Genomic DNA, 19,621 nt, shown 5'->3' on the forward strand with positions numbered 1-19,621 from the left:
AGTAGCTGAGCTGGTGGTGATAGCTGGAGGTGCATTCTTGCAGCCAGATGTTCTGGGGCCAGTGTCAGCTCCCATCTTCCTGTTGGGATGATGGCTTAGATTTTTTTTTTTGCAAAGTGGCAGAGAAAGGGGAAAGGTGCATGGAGCAGCACTGAAAACTCAATGTTATTTTATTCTTTTAAGATTTTTTAAAATTTATTTATTCATGAGAGACACACACAGAGAGAAGCAGAGACACAGGCAGAGGGAGAAGCAGGCTCCATGCAGGGAGCCCAACGTGGGACTCGATCCCGATCCTGGGACTCCAGGATCACGCCCTGGGCCGAAGGCAGGTGCCAAACCGCTGAGCCACCCAGGGATCCCTCAGTGCTGTCTTAGTTTGGTCAATAGTGCCATCAAAGGAATTGAGTATTTCGGAAAAAAAGACAGAGTTTGTTCACAATACTAAGAAGACCCTGTCTATTTCTTGACACCAAGTGAGCAACACGAGGTCATAAAATATGGTCAGGTTTAATTTGTTTTAAGATTCAATAAGAGTGGTCTTATGTAAACCACAGTAAGCCCTGGAATGCTTCCTTCTCCGTGGCCTAGATGCAGCTCTGAACCACCTGCAAAAGTGTCGGGGAATTAGCAACGTAGCAGAGGAAGCAAAGTCAGACAACCTCTGTGATTGCTGCATTCCCAGAAACCAGAGGCGCGTCTTAGGACGTCCGCACCTCTGACTTGGCTGACTTGTCAGAGTTGCAGGAGTTGATGCAATGGGTGAGCATTCCAGCCCCAAACCTACCGCCTCCTCTTGCTCCCTGTAATTTCCATAATAGAAGACAACAACGGTTCATTTCACAATCAGTGATAGCAATCACAAAACTAATATCCGTGAGAAAGGTTACACTACCATTAACACAATCCCACACGCAGGTGCATAGATCCATTATTTCATCGAGGGCAGCAAAGTGGTGATAGGCTAACTCCTAATTCTTTATTTATGAACTGGAATTCTACTAAGAAAGAAGAAATTTACTTCCTCAACTATCTAGTTATCCCAAGGTACAACTCTATCCAGAAGGGGAAGTTAAATGCTTGATTATATTCCCTTACGTGCTCATTTCCAGAATAAGGGGTTGGGTCCCTAGCATCTTACAAAGGGAGCACATCAACTTTGTAAATATTATTATGAATGCATGGATTTTTAGCAGATCCTATGTGTTTCAATACATTGCAGACATTATTCTTTTTCTTTCCATCCTTGGATATGGCTTTTCCATCTTTGGCTGGCAGGAACCTTTGCATTTTGGCTGCTGTGTTTTGCCACAGCCCAACGGCCTTCGGTAACTTCCTTGCTTCTAGTGTGACAATACATTAGAAACTCTTCTCGAACATTTCCTGCCCCAATCTGAAATCAAGCAACTTTTCTGAGGCCCCCTGGTTTCAGTGAGAAATGTAGTTGGAGACTGGGGTATGGGTGCTAAGGAACTCTTTGCTTCTGTAAGGGTTATTGGTTCTAAGCCTTCCCAGTGTAAAGTCAGAAAATATTTGCAAGAAAAATACATCAGGAGTTTGTACTAATGTCTCCAATTCAAGCTTAGGGTTACAGGTTTTTATTTAATTTCTTTTTTTTTTTTTTCTGTTTGATTCTCTTTTTTTCTCTGGTCAACTAATTTGGTTCTTAACGACATTAATATAATATTATGTGCTTTATCTTAATTTACCATAAACAGTTTCAGAATAACCCTAGCAACATATTATGAACAATATGATTACTCAAAGCAACTTAAGATTCCTTCACGGTTCTATTTGTCCTTAGGATATATCCCACTGCAGTTATACAGCCAGATAAACGAAGCCAAGTAAAGATCATTTGAAACAATTTCTTCTTGTGGCATTAATACTCAGGTTGATTTATTTAATTTGGTTCTGTTTTTGAATGAAGGAATTGCTGTCTTTACCTGCTGTTTTATGATTTGGTAAAGAATTTTTGCGTGTGCTTCTATATGCATAAAACAAGTTGCATCTTTAATAATCTAGCTTCCAAACCTATTGCTTCCACTCTGTTTCCTACTTATTTTATAATTAACCATTTTTAGTAACTTTCATTTTTGTCCTATTTTTAATGTATTAAATATCAAATAAATACTCCCATTTCTTAGATAAAGGCTGTCATTCACACATTCTGATCTTCACCTCGCATTTTGCACTTAACAATATATCCCAGAGATTTCCCCATAACAGTATAAAAGTCTTTTATCTCTTTTAGCAGCTACGTAATAAATACTCCATTATGTGGATGTAGCATAGTTTATTCAACCCCTCGTGATGAACATTTGGGTTTTTGCCAGTCTTTTTCTACTGTAATTAATGCCACATGAATAGGCTGTTGTGTTCATATTTTGCTGGCTTCCCCTTATCCTAGAAGTGGAATCATTCAGCTACAAGGTATGGATACATAATATTACTGAATTCTCTCCATAGAGGCTGTGCCTTTATGCACTTCCACCAACAATCAGTAAGAAGGCCTATTTCCCCACACCTCTATAATAGCACACTTTCAAGCTTCCAAACCGATTAGGGTACCTGCTAAGAAAGGTCTTTATTAAGGAGCCAAAATTAAAGCCAGCAGTATTCAAGCCTCAACCAATATTGTTAAAGTCTCGGATAGAAACTTCTCAGGCTTATAGATCTGAGAATTGACTTGAAAATCATAGAGAAGTAGAAGAGCTGAAAAGACAGAAGTAGAAGAAGAGAGAGTCTGCTTAGCTTATTGAACACCAGAACCCACAATTACAATAGCTATGCCTGTTACTCATTTTGCTCTAACCTCAACAGTCTGTGGACGAGTATTGTCTCCACTGGATGTTAGGCCACAAACACCAGGATAAACAGTGGCTTGCTCCAGGCAGGGCCATCTAGCTCCTTGCACTCAGTAGAACGTCCTTTCTTTATACTTCCAGATGGCCAAATGGAAGAGTAGAGATAGGTAGAGAGCCATTGGCTTGAAGAGTTGAATAAATGGTCCTTATCTCAGTCCCACAGCTGAGCAGGTATGGAATCCACAGCGTGTCACTCGCCTTTCTGGGTATCAGTTCCCTGTGCTGCAAAATCAGGGGATTGAGAAAGAGATTTATCAGTTGCCTTCCAGGGCTCTGATCTACACTCATGAGACTAAAGAATTCTGCACTGGAGCTATGGCACTAGGATCAGAAAGGCTGAGGGAAGCCCTGCTTCCACATTAGGCCAAACTCAAATCAGAAGAACCCAAGACACTCCCATGGTGGATATTATTTCCAAAGGCATCAAAACTCGGGGGACCTGGTACCCAGGTTAGTTAGAAGGGAGGAGTAGGCAAAGGGAGTATGTATTTAGTATTCAATATATTTAAAAAAACAATTAGCCAAGGTCCTATGTATGCTGGGCATTTAGTAGGGGATTTCCATTTATCACGGTGCCTTATCATCACTGCAAACCTGGTTTTCAAAGGAAGAAAAAGGGTCTCAGAGAGGTTAAGTGACTTGTCCCAGATCACACAGCCAGAGCAGGGCTGGGCTTATAGTCTAACTATTTATTCTGTGTGTCTATGGGTTCAATATAGCTGGAGAAAATAACGTGTCGTAGAAGACAGAGAACCTCTATGACATGGGTCAAACACTATTGAGCTAAATCTTGCACAAAGCAAGAATTATGCGCTTGCTAGAGAATTTCCAGTTTTCTTTGAATTATCTCCTAGGAAAGCTGTATCTGACAAGGAATTCAAAAGCCATAACAACAATCTCATCAATCTATTCCCTAAAGCTAGAAGACGTTCATTTGTTATCAAGCTCCTGGTCAAGCAAAAGAGGTCCCGAAAAGAGAAATTGACACTGAACTGGCCAAGAATAGTGCTGTGAGCATGACACTAGGGGATTTACAGATACTACTTAATCTTCATAACAACCCTGTAAGATAAGATTAGTCTTCCCATTCTACAGGGAAAGCACCTGAGACTCAGAGATACAGATCAATTTCCCAAGTTCCCACATTTAGTAGTGGTAGGACCACAATTTTACCAAGGTTCTCTTATTGCAATGCCCACTCTCAATTCCCGAAGTTGTAGTAAGCCAGTGCTCCAGGACCAAAGGAACCCTGAGTAGGCACAGATGTTCCATCTTAAAGAAAAGATGACACCATCAACCCTGCAACTAGCACAGAGCGGCCAATTTCCTGCCCCTGACTTCCAGTCTTCCTCTACGTTCAAGTTGGGAGTGACTGCCAAGATCTCAACACCAGGATAAAGAAGAGAAACACACCCAGCACGATAATAAAGCGAAAGCTCAAAGCAAATGGGGACATGGATATATGGCAGTGATGCTCACACTTGAGCTGCATCAGAATCCCCTAGAGGGCTTGTGATACCCCAGGTTGTTAGCCCACCCCCAGAACCTCTGATTTCGAGCAAGTTCTCTGGCTACGCTGATGCTGCGGGTGCAGGGACCACACTTGAGGACCAGTGGCCCGTGCCATCTGGCCCGAATGTTTCCAACCCCTGCCTGTGGTACATGGGACACATCTACACTCATCTGCACCTGGCACATATGTCTGCACCTGGCACATATCTGCACCTGCACACCATATACCTGCATCACGCACATGAACTTCACACAGGCACCACGTGTGCACGCACACTCACACACACCCCAGGAACATATGAAACACCTGCACTATTCATAAGTAATACACACTGGCATCAGGTATGCAAACATCACATGTCCACACCACACGCTCAGCACGCACACATCCTCATGCAAACACAAGCCGCACCACAACTTGCACCACACAGCCGCACCATGAATCTCTAACCCATGAAACCCTTATAACTAACCATATGCAGAAAGCCACTCACCTACACACCATGCACCTGCACTGTCCATCCGCAACACACACACTTTGCACCTCTGCTACACATACATCACAGCTGCACCGCACACATTCATGCATGCACACACACATCCCACGTGCATGAATGCACTGTCCATTTGTACCACACCCACCGTTTTGCAGATTCCAAACTGCCTGCAGCTACCACCTTGCTCTTGAGACACCTCTCCTACCTCCTCCTCTTTTCCCATGCCTTGTGTCCTCATCCCACTTTCCTTCACGGCTCATTCAAATCCCAATCCCAAAGCGTCCATCCAAAAGGTCCCCAATGTCATAGATATCTCTCGATTTTCTTCCCCATCTCCCATCTGACTTACCTACCCTTCATGAAACAAGTTTTTATGAATCCTACTTTGAATTCGGGTGCAAATATTTTCCACTCAACCTAAATAAATGAAGCAAGCAGTTCCAGATCACTTCCTATGCAAGCATTGGGATGAGCATGTTGGGAGGAAAAGTGATGCTGAAGAGAACCTTGGCCTTCATTCATTCATTCATTTATTCAGTACATAATGCTGTGTGTTCGGCGGGAAACATGTGCAAGACAGACATGCCCCTGGAGTCTCACACTTTATAATCCAGTGATGTTGACCCTTCCTCAGGCCCCTGACAGGGAGTAAAGCAGGGCATCCTGTGCTAACCTAAAGGATGATGGAAAGGATTCTAGTGCCAGAAGCCAGTCTGGGCAGGACGTATTTAGAACTTCCTAACACGGGATCCCTGGGTGGTGCAGTGGTTTGGCGCCTGCCTTTGGCTCAGGGCGCGATCCTAGAGACCCGGGATCGAATCCCACGTCGGGCTCCCGGTGCATGGAGCCTGCTTCTCCCTTTGCCTGTGTCTCTGCCTCTCTCTCTCTCTCTCTCTGTGTGTGTGACTATCATAAATAAATAAAAAAGAAAAAAGAACTTCCTAACACTCTCCAAATGCCCCAAAGTGGGCAGCAGACTCCTCCTGCCTCCTCTAAGGTGAATTCTGGACCCCACTAAATCCAGATTGTTGTCCACAGATAGGGGAACCATCTAGACTAGCAGGTGAAAATTTAAATTATTGTGGTATTAGCAATAATAATAACAGAAAAAGTAAAAAAATAGTCCTCTTTTCATGAGGACCTATTAAATACTATACTTTTTTTAATTTTTAAAATTTTTTTTAAATTTTTTTATTGGTGGCGGCGGTGGGGGGGCGGGGAGGTGACCGAGGCAGAAAGAGAGAGAGAATCCCAAGCAGGCTCCATGCCCAGGTGGCACAGTCTCGGGACCCTGATATCATGACCGGAGCTGAAACCAAGGGTCAGATGCTTAACCAACTGAGTCACCCAGGTGCCCCTCTATACAATACATCCTAACTGCTAATTCTTACCCCAGGTTTTATCACCCCCAAAACATTAGCCTTGGGGTCTTGGAAATAAGAAGCAGAGTTTGCATCCTGGTGGCTGACTATAGCAGCTGCTTCTTTTGCACTCGCCCTGACGGTGGGATCTTTGGACAGCATTGATGCCAGTCTCGGAGATGGCAACCGTCGCTGTCCCCTCCCTGCTCTGGGTCCACCATCCGCACACCGCGAGCAGAATCATCCGGACAAAGGCCTTCAGGCAGACACATCTGAGAGGAGCAGATGAAATGACTGTTATTTTCTTTTTTTAATTTGAAACGAAACCATAACTTCGAGAAAACAAGTGTTGAAAAAGATGGACCTGATAAACCATGAATCACATGGTGATTTGTTTTGAACTTCCTGTTTTCACTGAGCCACACACATTGGTGAGGCTGGTTCTTCGGTGGGTAGCAAGGCTGTCAGGCCCGATTTAATGTCTCGGTGATGCACACTTGCCCGGACATGTGTCCTCGAGCTGAATTTGAGGGCAGGGAGGGCAAGTAGTCCCTGGGCCAGAAGCTGCTTCCCAGGTCACCCCCCACTTGCCCCGTCTGCTGACCTCCGAGGAAATTCAGCCCCGCAGCCAGCATCTGCGGTCTCATCAGCCAGGCTGCAGTAAGAGGTACTTAACGCGCACAGCTCGGTTTGCAAGGTTAGAAGGAATCAATAGGAGATGTGTTTAATGCGGTATCACTATCAGTCTCATCGTACTTTTAAAACTGGCATATCCACAGTGGTATAGAATCGTCATCTGGGTGCAGAGAATGGGCTTGGCGTGGCCTCAGATAGATATCACGGCCCCCGACAGACACACAAAACCTGCCGAGTGGCCTCTGGAGGTCCGCTCCTGCTATCAGCGTGTTTTTCTCTTTCTCCTTTTCTCCCTTTCACTCTCTTCTATTCTTTCTCTTCCTCGCTCCCCCCTTCCTTCCCTCACTTCCCCTCCCCTTGTTCCTTCTTGCATCCTCAACTTTTAGTTTCGGGTGTTTGATTGGCAGGACTTCAGCAAACTACCAAAGAAAGCCCGGGAGATGTCCCCTGTGGTCCCCCAGCACATATATCGACTGTGAAATCCAGGCCTGGAAAATCTTTTGTGGGGGGGGCATTGCTGGTTGGAATCCACCCACTCACCGCAAAGCAGGCTTTTCCATAAGATTCAGGGAAATTATTTTGAAAGAGAAACCTGTCTGGACAGAGCATAATTAAACACAGCACATTGTTCTTTTGTCAAGAAGACCACAAAGTAAAATTTTTGTCATACGTAATATATCATACTGTGGAAAAATTAGAGGTAGTAAAGTCAAAATGTGTGTCATGTGTTTATGGGGCCCTCGGGGCCCTGCTGGTTTCCATAATGAGGCATGTAGGGGGAAGTATAGTCTGTAAAGAACAAAGTGTCAGGAGAGAAGAAAGAAATCAGAACTCAGTTAACCGCGCTCTACCAGCAGTTGCCCAAGCAACCTGAGGGAGAGTCACCTCTACAAGAACTTCCCAATAAAATTCTTCTTATTTTGGTTCACGAGTAACTCAGCTGTGCGATATGGCCCTATCCCCCTGGTGCAGCCGGTGAGACAAGAGATCAGTGACTCCATTGGTTGGGGTGAAACTGGACTGAGAATTAACCATAGTTACAGTGTTCAAACCAAATGGATGAACTGGACAAGAAATGGCTGTATTAGTGCCTTGGAGCTGCTGTAACAAGTACCCAAAACTAGAGAGCTTAACGGGCCGAAATGTACTGTCTCACAGCATTGGAGGCTGGAGGTCTAAGACCAGAGCGTCAACAGGGTTGGGTCCTTCTGAGCAATGCAGGGAAGAACCTGTTTCAGGCCCCTCTCCCAGCTTCCGGTAGTCTCCAATGTTTCTTGACTCATAGATGGTGTTCTCCCTGTGTTTTTACATCATCTTCCCTTCATGTTTTCTGTCTCTGTGTCCAAATATCCTCCTTTTTTTATTTTTCTTTATAAGGATAGTAATCACAGTGGATTAGACCCACCCTAATGACCTAACTGGATCATCTGCAAGGACTCCACTGCCAAGTAAGGCCACAGTCACAGACACTGAGGACTAGGGCTTCAACGTTGTGAGGACACAATTCAATCCAGGACAAGAGCCATTTGTCTTCATACCCACATGCTCACCACCTGTTAGCCCACACTGAGATGGAAACGCATACTATGTGTCCATTTAGACATTCAAACCAAATTCACACCATAATTCATTCAATTCTTTTTTTAAATAAAGATTTTATTTATTTATTAATTTGAAAGAGAGAGAGAGCACAAAGGCAGAAGCAGAGTGAGAAGCAGACTCCCTGCTGAGCAGGGAGCCTGATGTGGGGTTGGATCCCACACGACCTTGAGATCATGACCTGAGCTGAAGACTGAGCCACCCACGCACTCCCATTCAATTCTCTTTAGTAGTGCCCTAATTACCTCTGAATTGAGAGACTTATGGGCCAAAATGGAAAACAAAATTTCCCATATTTGACCACCTCGAGAGTGAGCTTTTCCAAGGACACAGGACAAAAATGCGACCCAGGCCACTTGGAAAAGACTGAGGTCCCGACATGTTCAAAACAGCAGCATCATTTAACATTTTCTGGAGTCAACTGCTTTTCCAATGGTCATTATAAATCTGTAAAAAACATAAAACAGCATGATCTTTGTGTCTGGTGGAGCAGATGCTCTCACTATAATCGTGCACAGTATGAAAGAGTCCCGACTTCCTCTCCAGAAGCTCAATATACAGATATTGTTATGTCTGCTAGTTCTAAGTCACCAGGTGTTTCATATACAATGTTGAGGTCCTTTCGGAGAAAGCTCACATCCATGACCTGATGTCTCCAGGAATGAGTGCTCTCGTGTTCCTCAGGAAAGGTTTACTGTTTGCTCACCTTGTTGGTGCCTCTCCTGGGAACTCAGTATTCCTCTTTCTCTCAGACCCAGTGGGCCCCCAGCCTTCTCAATCCCGGGAGCCAACAGTCCCATTGGTTCTGCCAAAGTGACTCCAAGTCTGAGGAGCAAAGGAGGACTGTGGGTGCCAGAACCATCATCAAGCACCTCCACACACAATGTCTAAACTGAAAACCAACCTCCTAAGTGGGGTGCTATCCCCATTCTCAAACAGGGTTGGTGAAGCTGAGCAACAGTGAGCAGCCTGCTGAGGCCCAGCCACTGAGTCATCTGGCCTAGTGGATGCTCCGTGAATTCTGAAACCAACTTGCTCCATGTTGTAAGATTCCTCACTGTGCTTCTCTTTGATGTGGCTTGCACGAATGAAAGGGCCTCAGTGTTATCTCATTCTTGAGTACAATATTAGAGATAATCTTACCAATGTCATCTGACTTTCATGACAAAGTTCTAGGGCACTCTTCCTTTGATACACACACAAAATAATTGTTGCTGGGAATTGATGCATGATGGCAAAATGACGTTAAACTTAATCAGAAATTGAGATACCAAGCATTTGACTTTATTTAAATAGGATTTGAAAGACCCTTTGAGTGAATGTCCCACTCATTAAGTGGGTCTTTAAAAAAAAATTATATATTCAATTCTTAGAGAGAGAAAGAAAACACGCAAGTAGCGGGAAGCACAGAGGGAGAAAACCTCCAGCAGACTCTGCCCTGAGCATGGAGCTCAACACAGGGCTCAATCCCATGACCTATGAGATCATGACCTGATCCAAAACCAAGAATTAGATGCTCAAATGACTCAGCCACCCAGGTGCCCCTCATTAAATGGATCTTTTACTGAGCAACTATTGCATGCCAAGAAAGATACTGAACTCCAGGAACCCACCAGCAACCTGAAAGACCTTCTAACCTAATGGGGGATGGAAAGAGGAAAATGAGATTCTTTATGCTGGGCAAGAAGGGCTATATTTGGAAGGCATGAGTGACACCAGGCAAGGAGAGTGCATGAGTGAGGAAGCAAGTTAAAGCGTGGATGGGGAACTAATTAGATCTGTATTCCTGAGAGATCACTCTGGCTGCCATGTCAAAGACCCATGTCAGAGGCCAGTAGGCAGTGGTCATAGTTACTCTGGCCTGAGATGAGGGTGTCCTGAGCCTGAGAAGCAGAAGAGAGTGAAGACATCCCCAACTTAACTATTCCCTTCCAGTATCTGACACCAATGAATGGTCCTTATGTGAATGGCTAATAATGATGAGCTAATCTCATGCCTAAGGACCACCAGGGCATACACTCTGGATTAAGTATGCTGGAAAATAGACCTTTACAAGGAATCTATGAGGGCATGTTCTTACTAAATCCTTACCCCCAAAGAATTTCCTAGAAAATAATGTAGAAACACTGCAGTGGATTTTAAATTGGTTAATTCTGTGGTTAAATCCTGAGTAAATCCTGCTTTATTGGGAAATCTTTCAAAACTTTCCGATCCACCACTTTTACATCTGTAAAATGAGGCAACACCATCTACAGCAAAGGGTTGTGAGGATCACAGAAGTAATGCATGCATATTTGTTTCTGATGGCTGCTTACAAAATTTCCGTGCATTTAGTGGCTTAAAACAATGTAAATTTATTCTCTTATAATTCTGAAGGGTAGAAGTCTGTGGTGTCTTTAGGCCAAACCAGGGTTTGGCAGGGTGGTGTTCCTTTCTAAGAAGAGAATGTGTCCCCATGATTTTTCATCTTTCAGAAGCTTCCTTGGCTCATGGCCCCTTCCGCTGTCTTTAAAGCCAGTAATGGTAGGTCTAGTGCTTCTCCAGTGCATCGCTCTGGCCTCCTCTTCTGTCTCTTTCTCTCACTTTTAAGGAAACTTTTGATCACATTTTGACCCACAAGGGATAATCCAGAATAACCTCCCTGTCAAAGTCAGCTGATTAATTCCAACAGCAACCTTTATTCACCTTTGACATGTAAGGTGATATATGCAACAGGTTCTGGTGATTAGGATGTGGGACATTTTGGGGAAGCCATAATTCCACCCACCACAATATATAAACACCTTCTTAGTTCTATCTAGTATTTTCCCACCATAAAGCTTTTTTTTTTTTTCCCTTGGCTGAAAACATAAACAGGTTCATTTTTTAAAAAGTGATTCTAATGCTAATACAGCAAATGAATTTACCTCTTTATGTTGAATGTCTTCACTAATTCTGAGGATTGGAAGAGAAACTTCTCAAAAAAAAAAAAAAAAAGAAACTTCTCTGATACCCGTGTCACAGATGAGCACCTGGGACCTCACATGGCATTTACTGACAAACCCAAAATTGGAATGTGATATCTCACTCTCAGTGAAGTGGTCTCTACATCACATTCTAGCTTCATGAAGGACCTTGTAATTATTGCTGCAAAAAGTGTTGACTCTTCCTCAGTTCTATGGATTAGACTGACCTGCTACATAACACAAGCTGGCTGAAAAAAAAAAAAAATGTGGGTTCCAGGCAAAGTCAGTGGAAGAGAGAGACACTTTGCTGTTGTTGTTAATTTCAAAGATAGAAAAAGAATTTGATCAGCATTCAGAATATTAAAAAAAATTCTGATGGGCGCTTGGGTAGCTCAGTGGGTTAAGTATCCAACTCTTGATTTTGTCTCAGAACATGATCTCAGGGTCATGAGATCCAGCCCCGAGAGTTAGGCTCTGGACTCTCTGTGGATTCTGCTTAAGGTTTCTCCCTCCTTCTCTGCCCTCCCCCCTGCTGTCTCTCTCAAATAAATAAATCTTTCTAAAAAATTCTGAAGCATATACAATAGTACTTCAAATTGTATCATCAAAGTTTTAAAACAATATCCATCAAGTTTTGAAGGGAAGAGATGTTAACCAAGAATCCAATGGCCCCAAAAGTTGTCATTGATTTATTTATTTATTAAATATTTTATATATTCATTCATGAGAAACAGAGAAAGAGAGGTAGAGACACAGGCAGAGGAAGAAGCAGGCTCCCTGCAGGGAGCCCGATGTAGGACTCCATCCCAGGACCCCGGGATCACAACCTGAGCCAAAGGCAGACGCTCAACCACTGAGCTACTCAGGTGCCCCAAAAGTTGTCATTTATATATGAGATAACTTAAATATGTTTCCAAAAGCACACAACCATCTCTGAATATATTTGTTAAAGATGTACTTCAACTTACTGAGAGAGAAACACTGTAACACATTAATAAAATTCTTTAAAAATAACACCACTCTAAAGTTATAAATGAAACCAAGAGAAATTGGGAAGTGGCAATGAATATAACATGCAACAAAAGACTATTTATGTTCTCATTTTACATAGAAGCTCATAATAAACAGTACTTGATTTTTTATGTTGACAGTTTTCATAAATATTGATACGAGCATTTTAACAACTTAAGCATTTTAACAACTTAAATATTGATATGAGCATTTTAACAGCCTAAGGTAAATTATGAGTAGAATTTAAAACAAAATCACTAGAGACAAAAAGCAAAGAAAACATAATCTATTTAAAAAAAAAAAACTTGCTAGGGGAAAGAAAAGATTCTTTACATAAGAATGAAACAAGGCAAGGGAATAAGCACAATTACATCAGGAATAATATATCCTTCTCACCAAAACTACCACAGTGAGAGATACCTTCCCTTAGATAGTGAAATAATCAAATTATACCAAATATCATTGAAAATTGGGAATAGAAAAGAAACATGCACAGAGTCAGACAATTAACAGACTGAGTCACCCAGGAGCCCCTAAATTTTCTGATTCTTAAAGAAAATATGAGATGTAGAAAAGTTGAATGAAGACACAAGTAGAAGAGAATTTTTTTAGCTTCTTTTTTCTTTTTTAATTTAAATTCAATTAGCTGAGGTGCCTGGGTGGCCCAATAGGTTAAGCATCTGACTTCAGCTCAGGTCATGATCTCAGGGTCTTGGGATCAAGTCCTGCATCAAGCTTCTTGTTCAGTGAGGAGTCTGCTTCTCCCTCTCCCTCTGCTGCTCCCCCCGCTCTCTCTCTCTCTCACTCTTTCTCTCTGAAATAAAAAAAATCTTTTAAAAAATAAACTCAATTAGCCAACATATAGTACATCATTCATCTCAGATTTAGTGTTCAACCATTTATCAGTTGCATATAGCACCCAGTGTTCATTACATCAGATGCCTTCCTTAATGCCCATCACCCAGTGACCCCATCCTCCACCTCTCACCCCTCCAGCAACCCTCAGTGTTTCCTAGAGCTGAGAGTCTCTCATGGCTTCTCTCCCTCTCTGATGACTTTCCATTCAGTTTTCCTTTCCTTCCCCTATGATCCTCTGCACTTTTATATTTCACATATGAGTGAAACCATGTGATAATTGTCTTTCTCTGATGGGCTTATTTCAGCATAATACCCTCCAGTTCCATCAACTTCAATGCAAATATAAGTATTCATCCTCTCTGATGGCTAAGTAGCATTCCATAGTATATATATACCACACCTTCTTTATCCATTTATCTGTCGATGGACATTTTGGTTCTTTCCAAGTTCTTTTTTAATTGAGGTATAATTAACATATAACACTATATTTGTTTCAGATGTACAACATAACGATTTAATATTTGTGTAGAAGATTTTGTAATTGTCTAACATTTCTTGCCAAGAAAGATGGAAGCCTTTTCATTTGTTTATGCCAGCCCTCACATAAAAATAAAAATACAGACCCATCTGCCTTATGATTCTAGACAAAAAGTTCTCAGTAAAATATTGGCAATGTCACTTGGAAATGTATTCCACAAACATTGCCCTGTAACCAGGAAGAATTTGTTGTAAGAATGGAAGGATACCGTGCTACAGAAATCCCAAACCACTTCACTGCATTGTTCAGAAGAAAAGGGTCACAGGGCTATGAGCACATTAGAGGACAAGATGTATTTGACAATTGTCAATATCTAATATTGACTTTTTCAGGGTCTTCCAATCAACTAGGAGTAGACATCAATATTCCTTAAGATGATGAAGACCATGATCACCCACTTTCAGCTGCCCAGCTTCAATGCTGAGACACTCGTGATATTCATATTGATGTCAAAAAAGACATGAGACCTCCTGTAGCCACTGTTTTCAAACACAGTTCTGAAAGTCCCAGCAATGCAAACATTTTTTACAAAGACAAATGGCAATGTGTACGTATTGCAAAGAAAGAAACAAGTGATTGGAAATAGCAGAGATAAGAACAAAATTTAACCTGAGGATGGATAAGAAGACCTGAATCAAGTAAGAAAAAAATCATATTCTGGGATGAAAGTATAAAAAGGAAAATTCTCCCCCCAAATAATTAATAGGCATAATTAATATTTTTAATTCTAGTGAGATCTTTGAAAACATGGCAGTGAAAAGCCCAAGGACATATCAAAAAATTAAATACTAATTGACCATCTGTTTTAAAAACTAAGAGACATACATGTTGTTTTTAAAAAGTATATCTATTTCAGGGGCATCTGGATGGCTCTTGGTTTCAGATTAGGTCATGGTCTCAGCGTCCTGGGATGAGCCCCATGGCAGGCTCCACGCTCAGTGGGGAGTCTGAGGATTCTCTCGTTCTCCCTCTGCCCCTCCCTCGGCTTGCTCTGTCTCTCTAAATAAATAAATAAATCTTTAAATACAATTTCATGAATATATGCTATCTATAGTTATATGTAAAAGCATGTATATTATAATATGATAAAAATGACAGAAATGCAAACTATCTGAAAGTACAAGAATATTAAGTACAGAAATTATGGGAAAGCACATAGAGATTTCAAGGCAGGCATCAAACATCATGTAGAAAAATATTATACCACTAGGTCGTGTTCAAATAGTTAGAATGATCCCAAACTTCAAATGTATATGCATATTTTATATATAAATATTTGTGCTGCCACAAAAACTTTTTTTTTTACTTTTCAATTTATTGGGAAAAAAAAACCTGAAAGGTAATATCAGACAAAATTTTATTATGAATATAGATTTTTTTCTAAATAGTATGTTTTCAGATGACTATTACTTTCTATATTTCCCACATTTTTAAAAAGAATACACTATCAAAATAGATGTGTTTTCATAACAGTATTTTGCATGATGTTTTGTGGCAGTAATTCTCATTCTTTTTTTTTTTTTTTTTTTTTTATTTATGATAAGCACACAGTGAGAGAGAGAGAGAGGCAGAGACATAGGTAGAGGGAGAAGCAGGCTCCATGCACCGAGAGCCCGACGTGGGATTCGATCCCGGGTCTCCAGGATCGCGCCCTGGGCCAAAGGCAGGCGCCAAACCGCTGCGCCACCCAGGGATCCCCCTCATTCTTTTTTAATCACAGAAATCTCTGAAAATCTTTTAAAACTTCAGAATTTTCCCTGAGAAAAGTGCATTATATGCAAAGAAGGACTGAATTTTGCATAAAGTTGAAGGTTTTGTAGACCCGTAGAGGTCCATTCAAGGACTCTAGGCAAAGAGCGAACTCTTCAGATCTCAAAGCGATTCCTCATGCATTATCTCAATAGATCCTTACCAGAGTTTTATAATAGAAGAGCTATTACTTTTGTCACTTTAAAGGTGAATACATTAAGTGTCTGGAGTTTAAGAACACATAACTAGCAGGGACAGAAGTGACCAGGCGAGTGGCCATGTCTTCTTGCCTTAGCACTGAGCATTTTGTTACAGCAAGCTTCACTTATTAAAATCCGCAGCAGGATGTCAAGTAAACAAACCAGAGCTTGAGTCTTAATTCACCCCTGAAAGTTTGGAAAACATCCTGACTTCACCATGTTCTGGTTTCTTCATCACTAAAGCAGAGATAACAACACTTCCTCAGCATATCCCCTAGAGTTGTTGGGGAGAAGAAATGTAGAGGAAAGCACTTGCAAACATAATTTATCTTTATTATTATTAATACATAAATGTTTCTATTACGAATCTATTAAAACTCACACCAGCACTGGGGTAAGTGCTGATGGGATCTAGGTGGGAGAGATAAAAAAGGCAAAGCATCTCACTAAAAGGCAATTAAAATGTGCCGTTCTTGTTCAAAAAGTATGTCTCCACGAGTAATTAGCAATCTATTGTGCATTGAGCAATGGTTTGCTGGCCAAGTTCTATTACGTCAGTTGTGTGCGGCTATCCTGTGGAGTGAAGCAACATAATCCAGAGCTCCTTGCTTTCAAAAAAGATGTTTGCTTCCCCAGGTATCTGTCAAAGCTATTGCACTGACTTAATTTTAATAGTGAAAATTTCATATTAATTTCAAAGTCTTTCCAGTGCACCCATCCCAGACTTGCTGAAGACCAAAGAGCAATTGAGACACAGAAAGGGGTCGCGAAGCTGCCATGCGCCAGTTGACTGTTAAATGTCATTTGCTTGTCTTGACACCCTTGATACTGCACTTGCCATGGGGACCGTCCTCCATAAATGCGACTAGGTTGAAGTGTTGAATGAGAAGCTGTCTGAGAGGCTCTGATGGTAAACATCTGGGCATCCTTTCACCTCAACAAGACTCAGTTTCCTAATCTGGATGTCAGGAAGCGTGTTTTAACGTGGAAAATCCCTGAACACTACTAGGCTGGATGAACCAGGAAAACTCACAGAAACATTCTTTATTGAGTTTGAAACTTTCCTGAGCCTGTTCCTCGTGATATCTTTATCATGGATATTCTGTGACATCACCTAATGTACTAACAGTCTGTCCCTAAAACTGAACTCACACCCATTATCGACGCTCCTATTTGATTTTCACTGCTGATGCTTACCTATTTAGTTACCCCTTGTTCACTATTCACCAGGGGATGGGCCATATGGATTGATTATCTATTTTATTTCTTATGTACTCAACAGAAGTGTCATTAAAGCTCACAACTTTATGGGATGATTCTTCCATCCTTAGTCATAACCCTGCTACGACGGCTCCGGAGTGATGGTTATAGAGCCCCTAAGTGTGAGATCACTCCAAGCTGCTCTTCTAACCTCTAAGTGGAGTCAGTCCTCAGGGATGGATAGAATTTCACTGCATTTTCCCATTTCATTTGTATAATGAAATCATTGTTTGGCTTTCATTCTGTACTTTTGCCCTTTTTGGTGTTAAGGTAGACTGTTCAGTAGCCCCCTCCAATTTCTCTAGGAAAACTAAGAACTGTAAATGAACTCTCATCAAATCTCAAGAAATTGGTTTTTTTCCTAAAAAACAATATATCAAATAAATCCCCCCACAGCATTATGCATGGTATTTGCCTGCATGTATTTATATACATAAAGCAGCAAACTGATGTACAAATCCATAATGTGTGATCTTGACTAAATTTAAACAATCACCTGGAAAGGAATCAATTGTCATTATTATTTGGGCCATATTATCCTATTATAGGGTTGTGATCAGATTCAGTCCCAAAGAGTGGTGTGCAACAGAATATCAGTCTTCAAGGCAATCATCTTGGGTACTTGATAAAATAGAGATTACCAAAATGCGCCCTCACACTACCTACTCAGACCCTGAAGGTGAGGCTCAGAATTAAGCATTCTTAGAAAACTTTGAGAAAGCATTGCCATGGAGAATTAGTTTGGCCTCGCTTCTGAATTTCACCTGTATTTTCAACCTTTTAGGGAGAAGTTTATGTTGATTTCAGAGAGTACCTAAAGAGGATGCACTCTCACCTAGACCTCCCCAAGCTAGTTCTAGATGGCAGCTCTGGACCCAGCCTCAGAAATGGAATCTTAAAGGACCAGACCAATGGGAGTCTTCTCTGTGATGGGTCAAAATGGGGATTTTAAGGCAGCTCTATTTAAGATCTACTTTGTGTCCTCTTTTCCACCACCACCCCCAAGCCCCCCACCCCCCGCAATACACACAAAGGAATGTTTCCCTTATTCAAGCACTACCGTATTTTATTTCACTGGAAGGAGTTTGGCCAACATCATCTCCCATAAAATTTAAGGAGATTCTCCACTTTGAGTTATCATTGACTATCATAGAAATTACGGTCTGGTATTATAAAAGTATTGGCTGTGGAGACCAGGAAGTTCCCACATAGAGTCTATGAGTATCTTCTGGATCCCCACATTCCATTGCTCCCCATCTAGCAACTCATTGGAAAGAGAATATAGCATACAAGGAAGGGGATGACTTTTTTTCTGAGTTTAGCAAGAATGATGATGCTCACCTAAGGCAGAAACAAAGGGGGAGACCAGTCATTTTTTCAATCTATAACCAGTCACCTGACCAGTCATTCTTTATTCTTTATTCTTCTCTTTTTTTAAATTCTGTAACAAGAAATAATTTAAACAGCCATATGTGGTGGTGCTTGCTGGAGTCTACTGAGTCTATGCTGATTCATAATGATTATCTCATGCGCATAAGACTTGTTATTAGGATGGTGACATTTATCTTACCCATCTCTTCTTTTTTCACCAGTGACTTGTCATATGACCTTGGGTGAGTAATTTTGACTATCTGTGGTCAATAGCTCCTATTCATTCAGTATAAGAAGAATAATGAGTTATAGCCAGTGGAGACTTTGGCATCATAAGAGGAATTCTCTTTTTGTTTAAGTAACAGCCCCCTATAAAAGTGTTAACCAGTGTGTTTTAAAATAAATTTGAAAAACTACTTAATACCTAGAGAGGAATAGGCAGATGTGTCCATTCCTAAGCAGTGAAATAAACTGATGTCCAGAAAAAAGGAATTTGTTTCTGCTTTGGAACTTATTTCAGTGTCCATGGAAAGGAATAACTAGTAACACTCTTCTCTTTTTCAATATAAATCAATAGAATCTCTTGTATGACAAATAAAAGTTAGAACAGACCTAGGGAAGCATATAGATGTTAGTGTTTTTCTCTAGGGAATGTATACACACAAATTCTCTCTCTCTCTCTCTCTCTCTCTCTCTCTCTCCTACACACACCTACACATACTTAGAAGTTTGGCACTGTGATGGCTCAGGTTTTCTGACTCATTCACAAAAAAAATATAACTGATTTTAGTGCAAGCACGTTCTTAAGAAAATGAAGTCATGTAGCCAGCTATTTTCAAGCAGCAATTGGAACTGAGTATCGTATTTCTCTTTAAGTTTTAGATGTCCTAGTTCAATGGTAAAATGTAAAGACTCAGCAGATTTTTCTTTCACATTTCATGACAGATACCTGGTCGTTGATGAATTTTGGTCAGCCTTTCCTTACCAGCTCACTCAAAGATCTAAATGTTGTTTGGGAACATGTTCATGGGAACAGGTTCTCTTGTGATGTAAAAGGTAGAATGCTGGGTGCTTGAAACATCCATTAGCAGATATAAAATGGTGACTGGGTAAGGGCAGGCTGAAAGAAGAGCGCTCACAAATGGTTGTTTATGGAATAAACAGATGTGAAGATTTGGTGATCAACCTGTTGATTTGTAACCGAAGTTCCTACAATG

General features: G+C 41.3%; 1 long non-coding RNA gene across 1 annotated transcript in view; it reads right to left on the reverse strand.

Moving 5' to 3' along the window:
- Positions 1-264: 264 nt before the first annotated feature.
- Positions 265-19,621, reverse strand: part of LOC144301902 (uncharacterized) — a 34,776-nt gene continuing 15,419 nt past the window's right edge. The window contains exon 3 of the long non-coding RNA XR_013368805.1: positions 265-3,089. This is a non-coding gene — a long non-coding RNA (uncharacterized LOC144301902). The remainder of the gene's footprint in view (positions 3,090-19,621) is intronic.

Source organism: Canis aureus, chromosome 30 (assembly GCF_053574225.1).
Source record: "Canis aureus isolate CA01 chromosome 30, VMU_Caureus_v.1.0, whole genome shotgun sequence".
In the NCBI taxonomy this organism is placed as follows: Eukaryota; Metazoa; Chordata; class Mammalia; order Carnivora; family Canidae; genus Canis; species Canis aureus.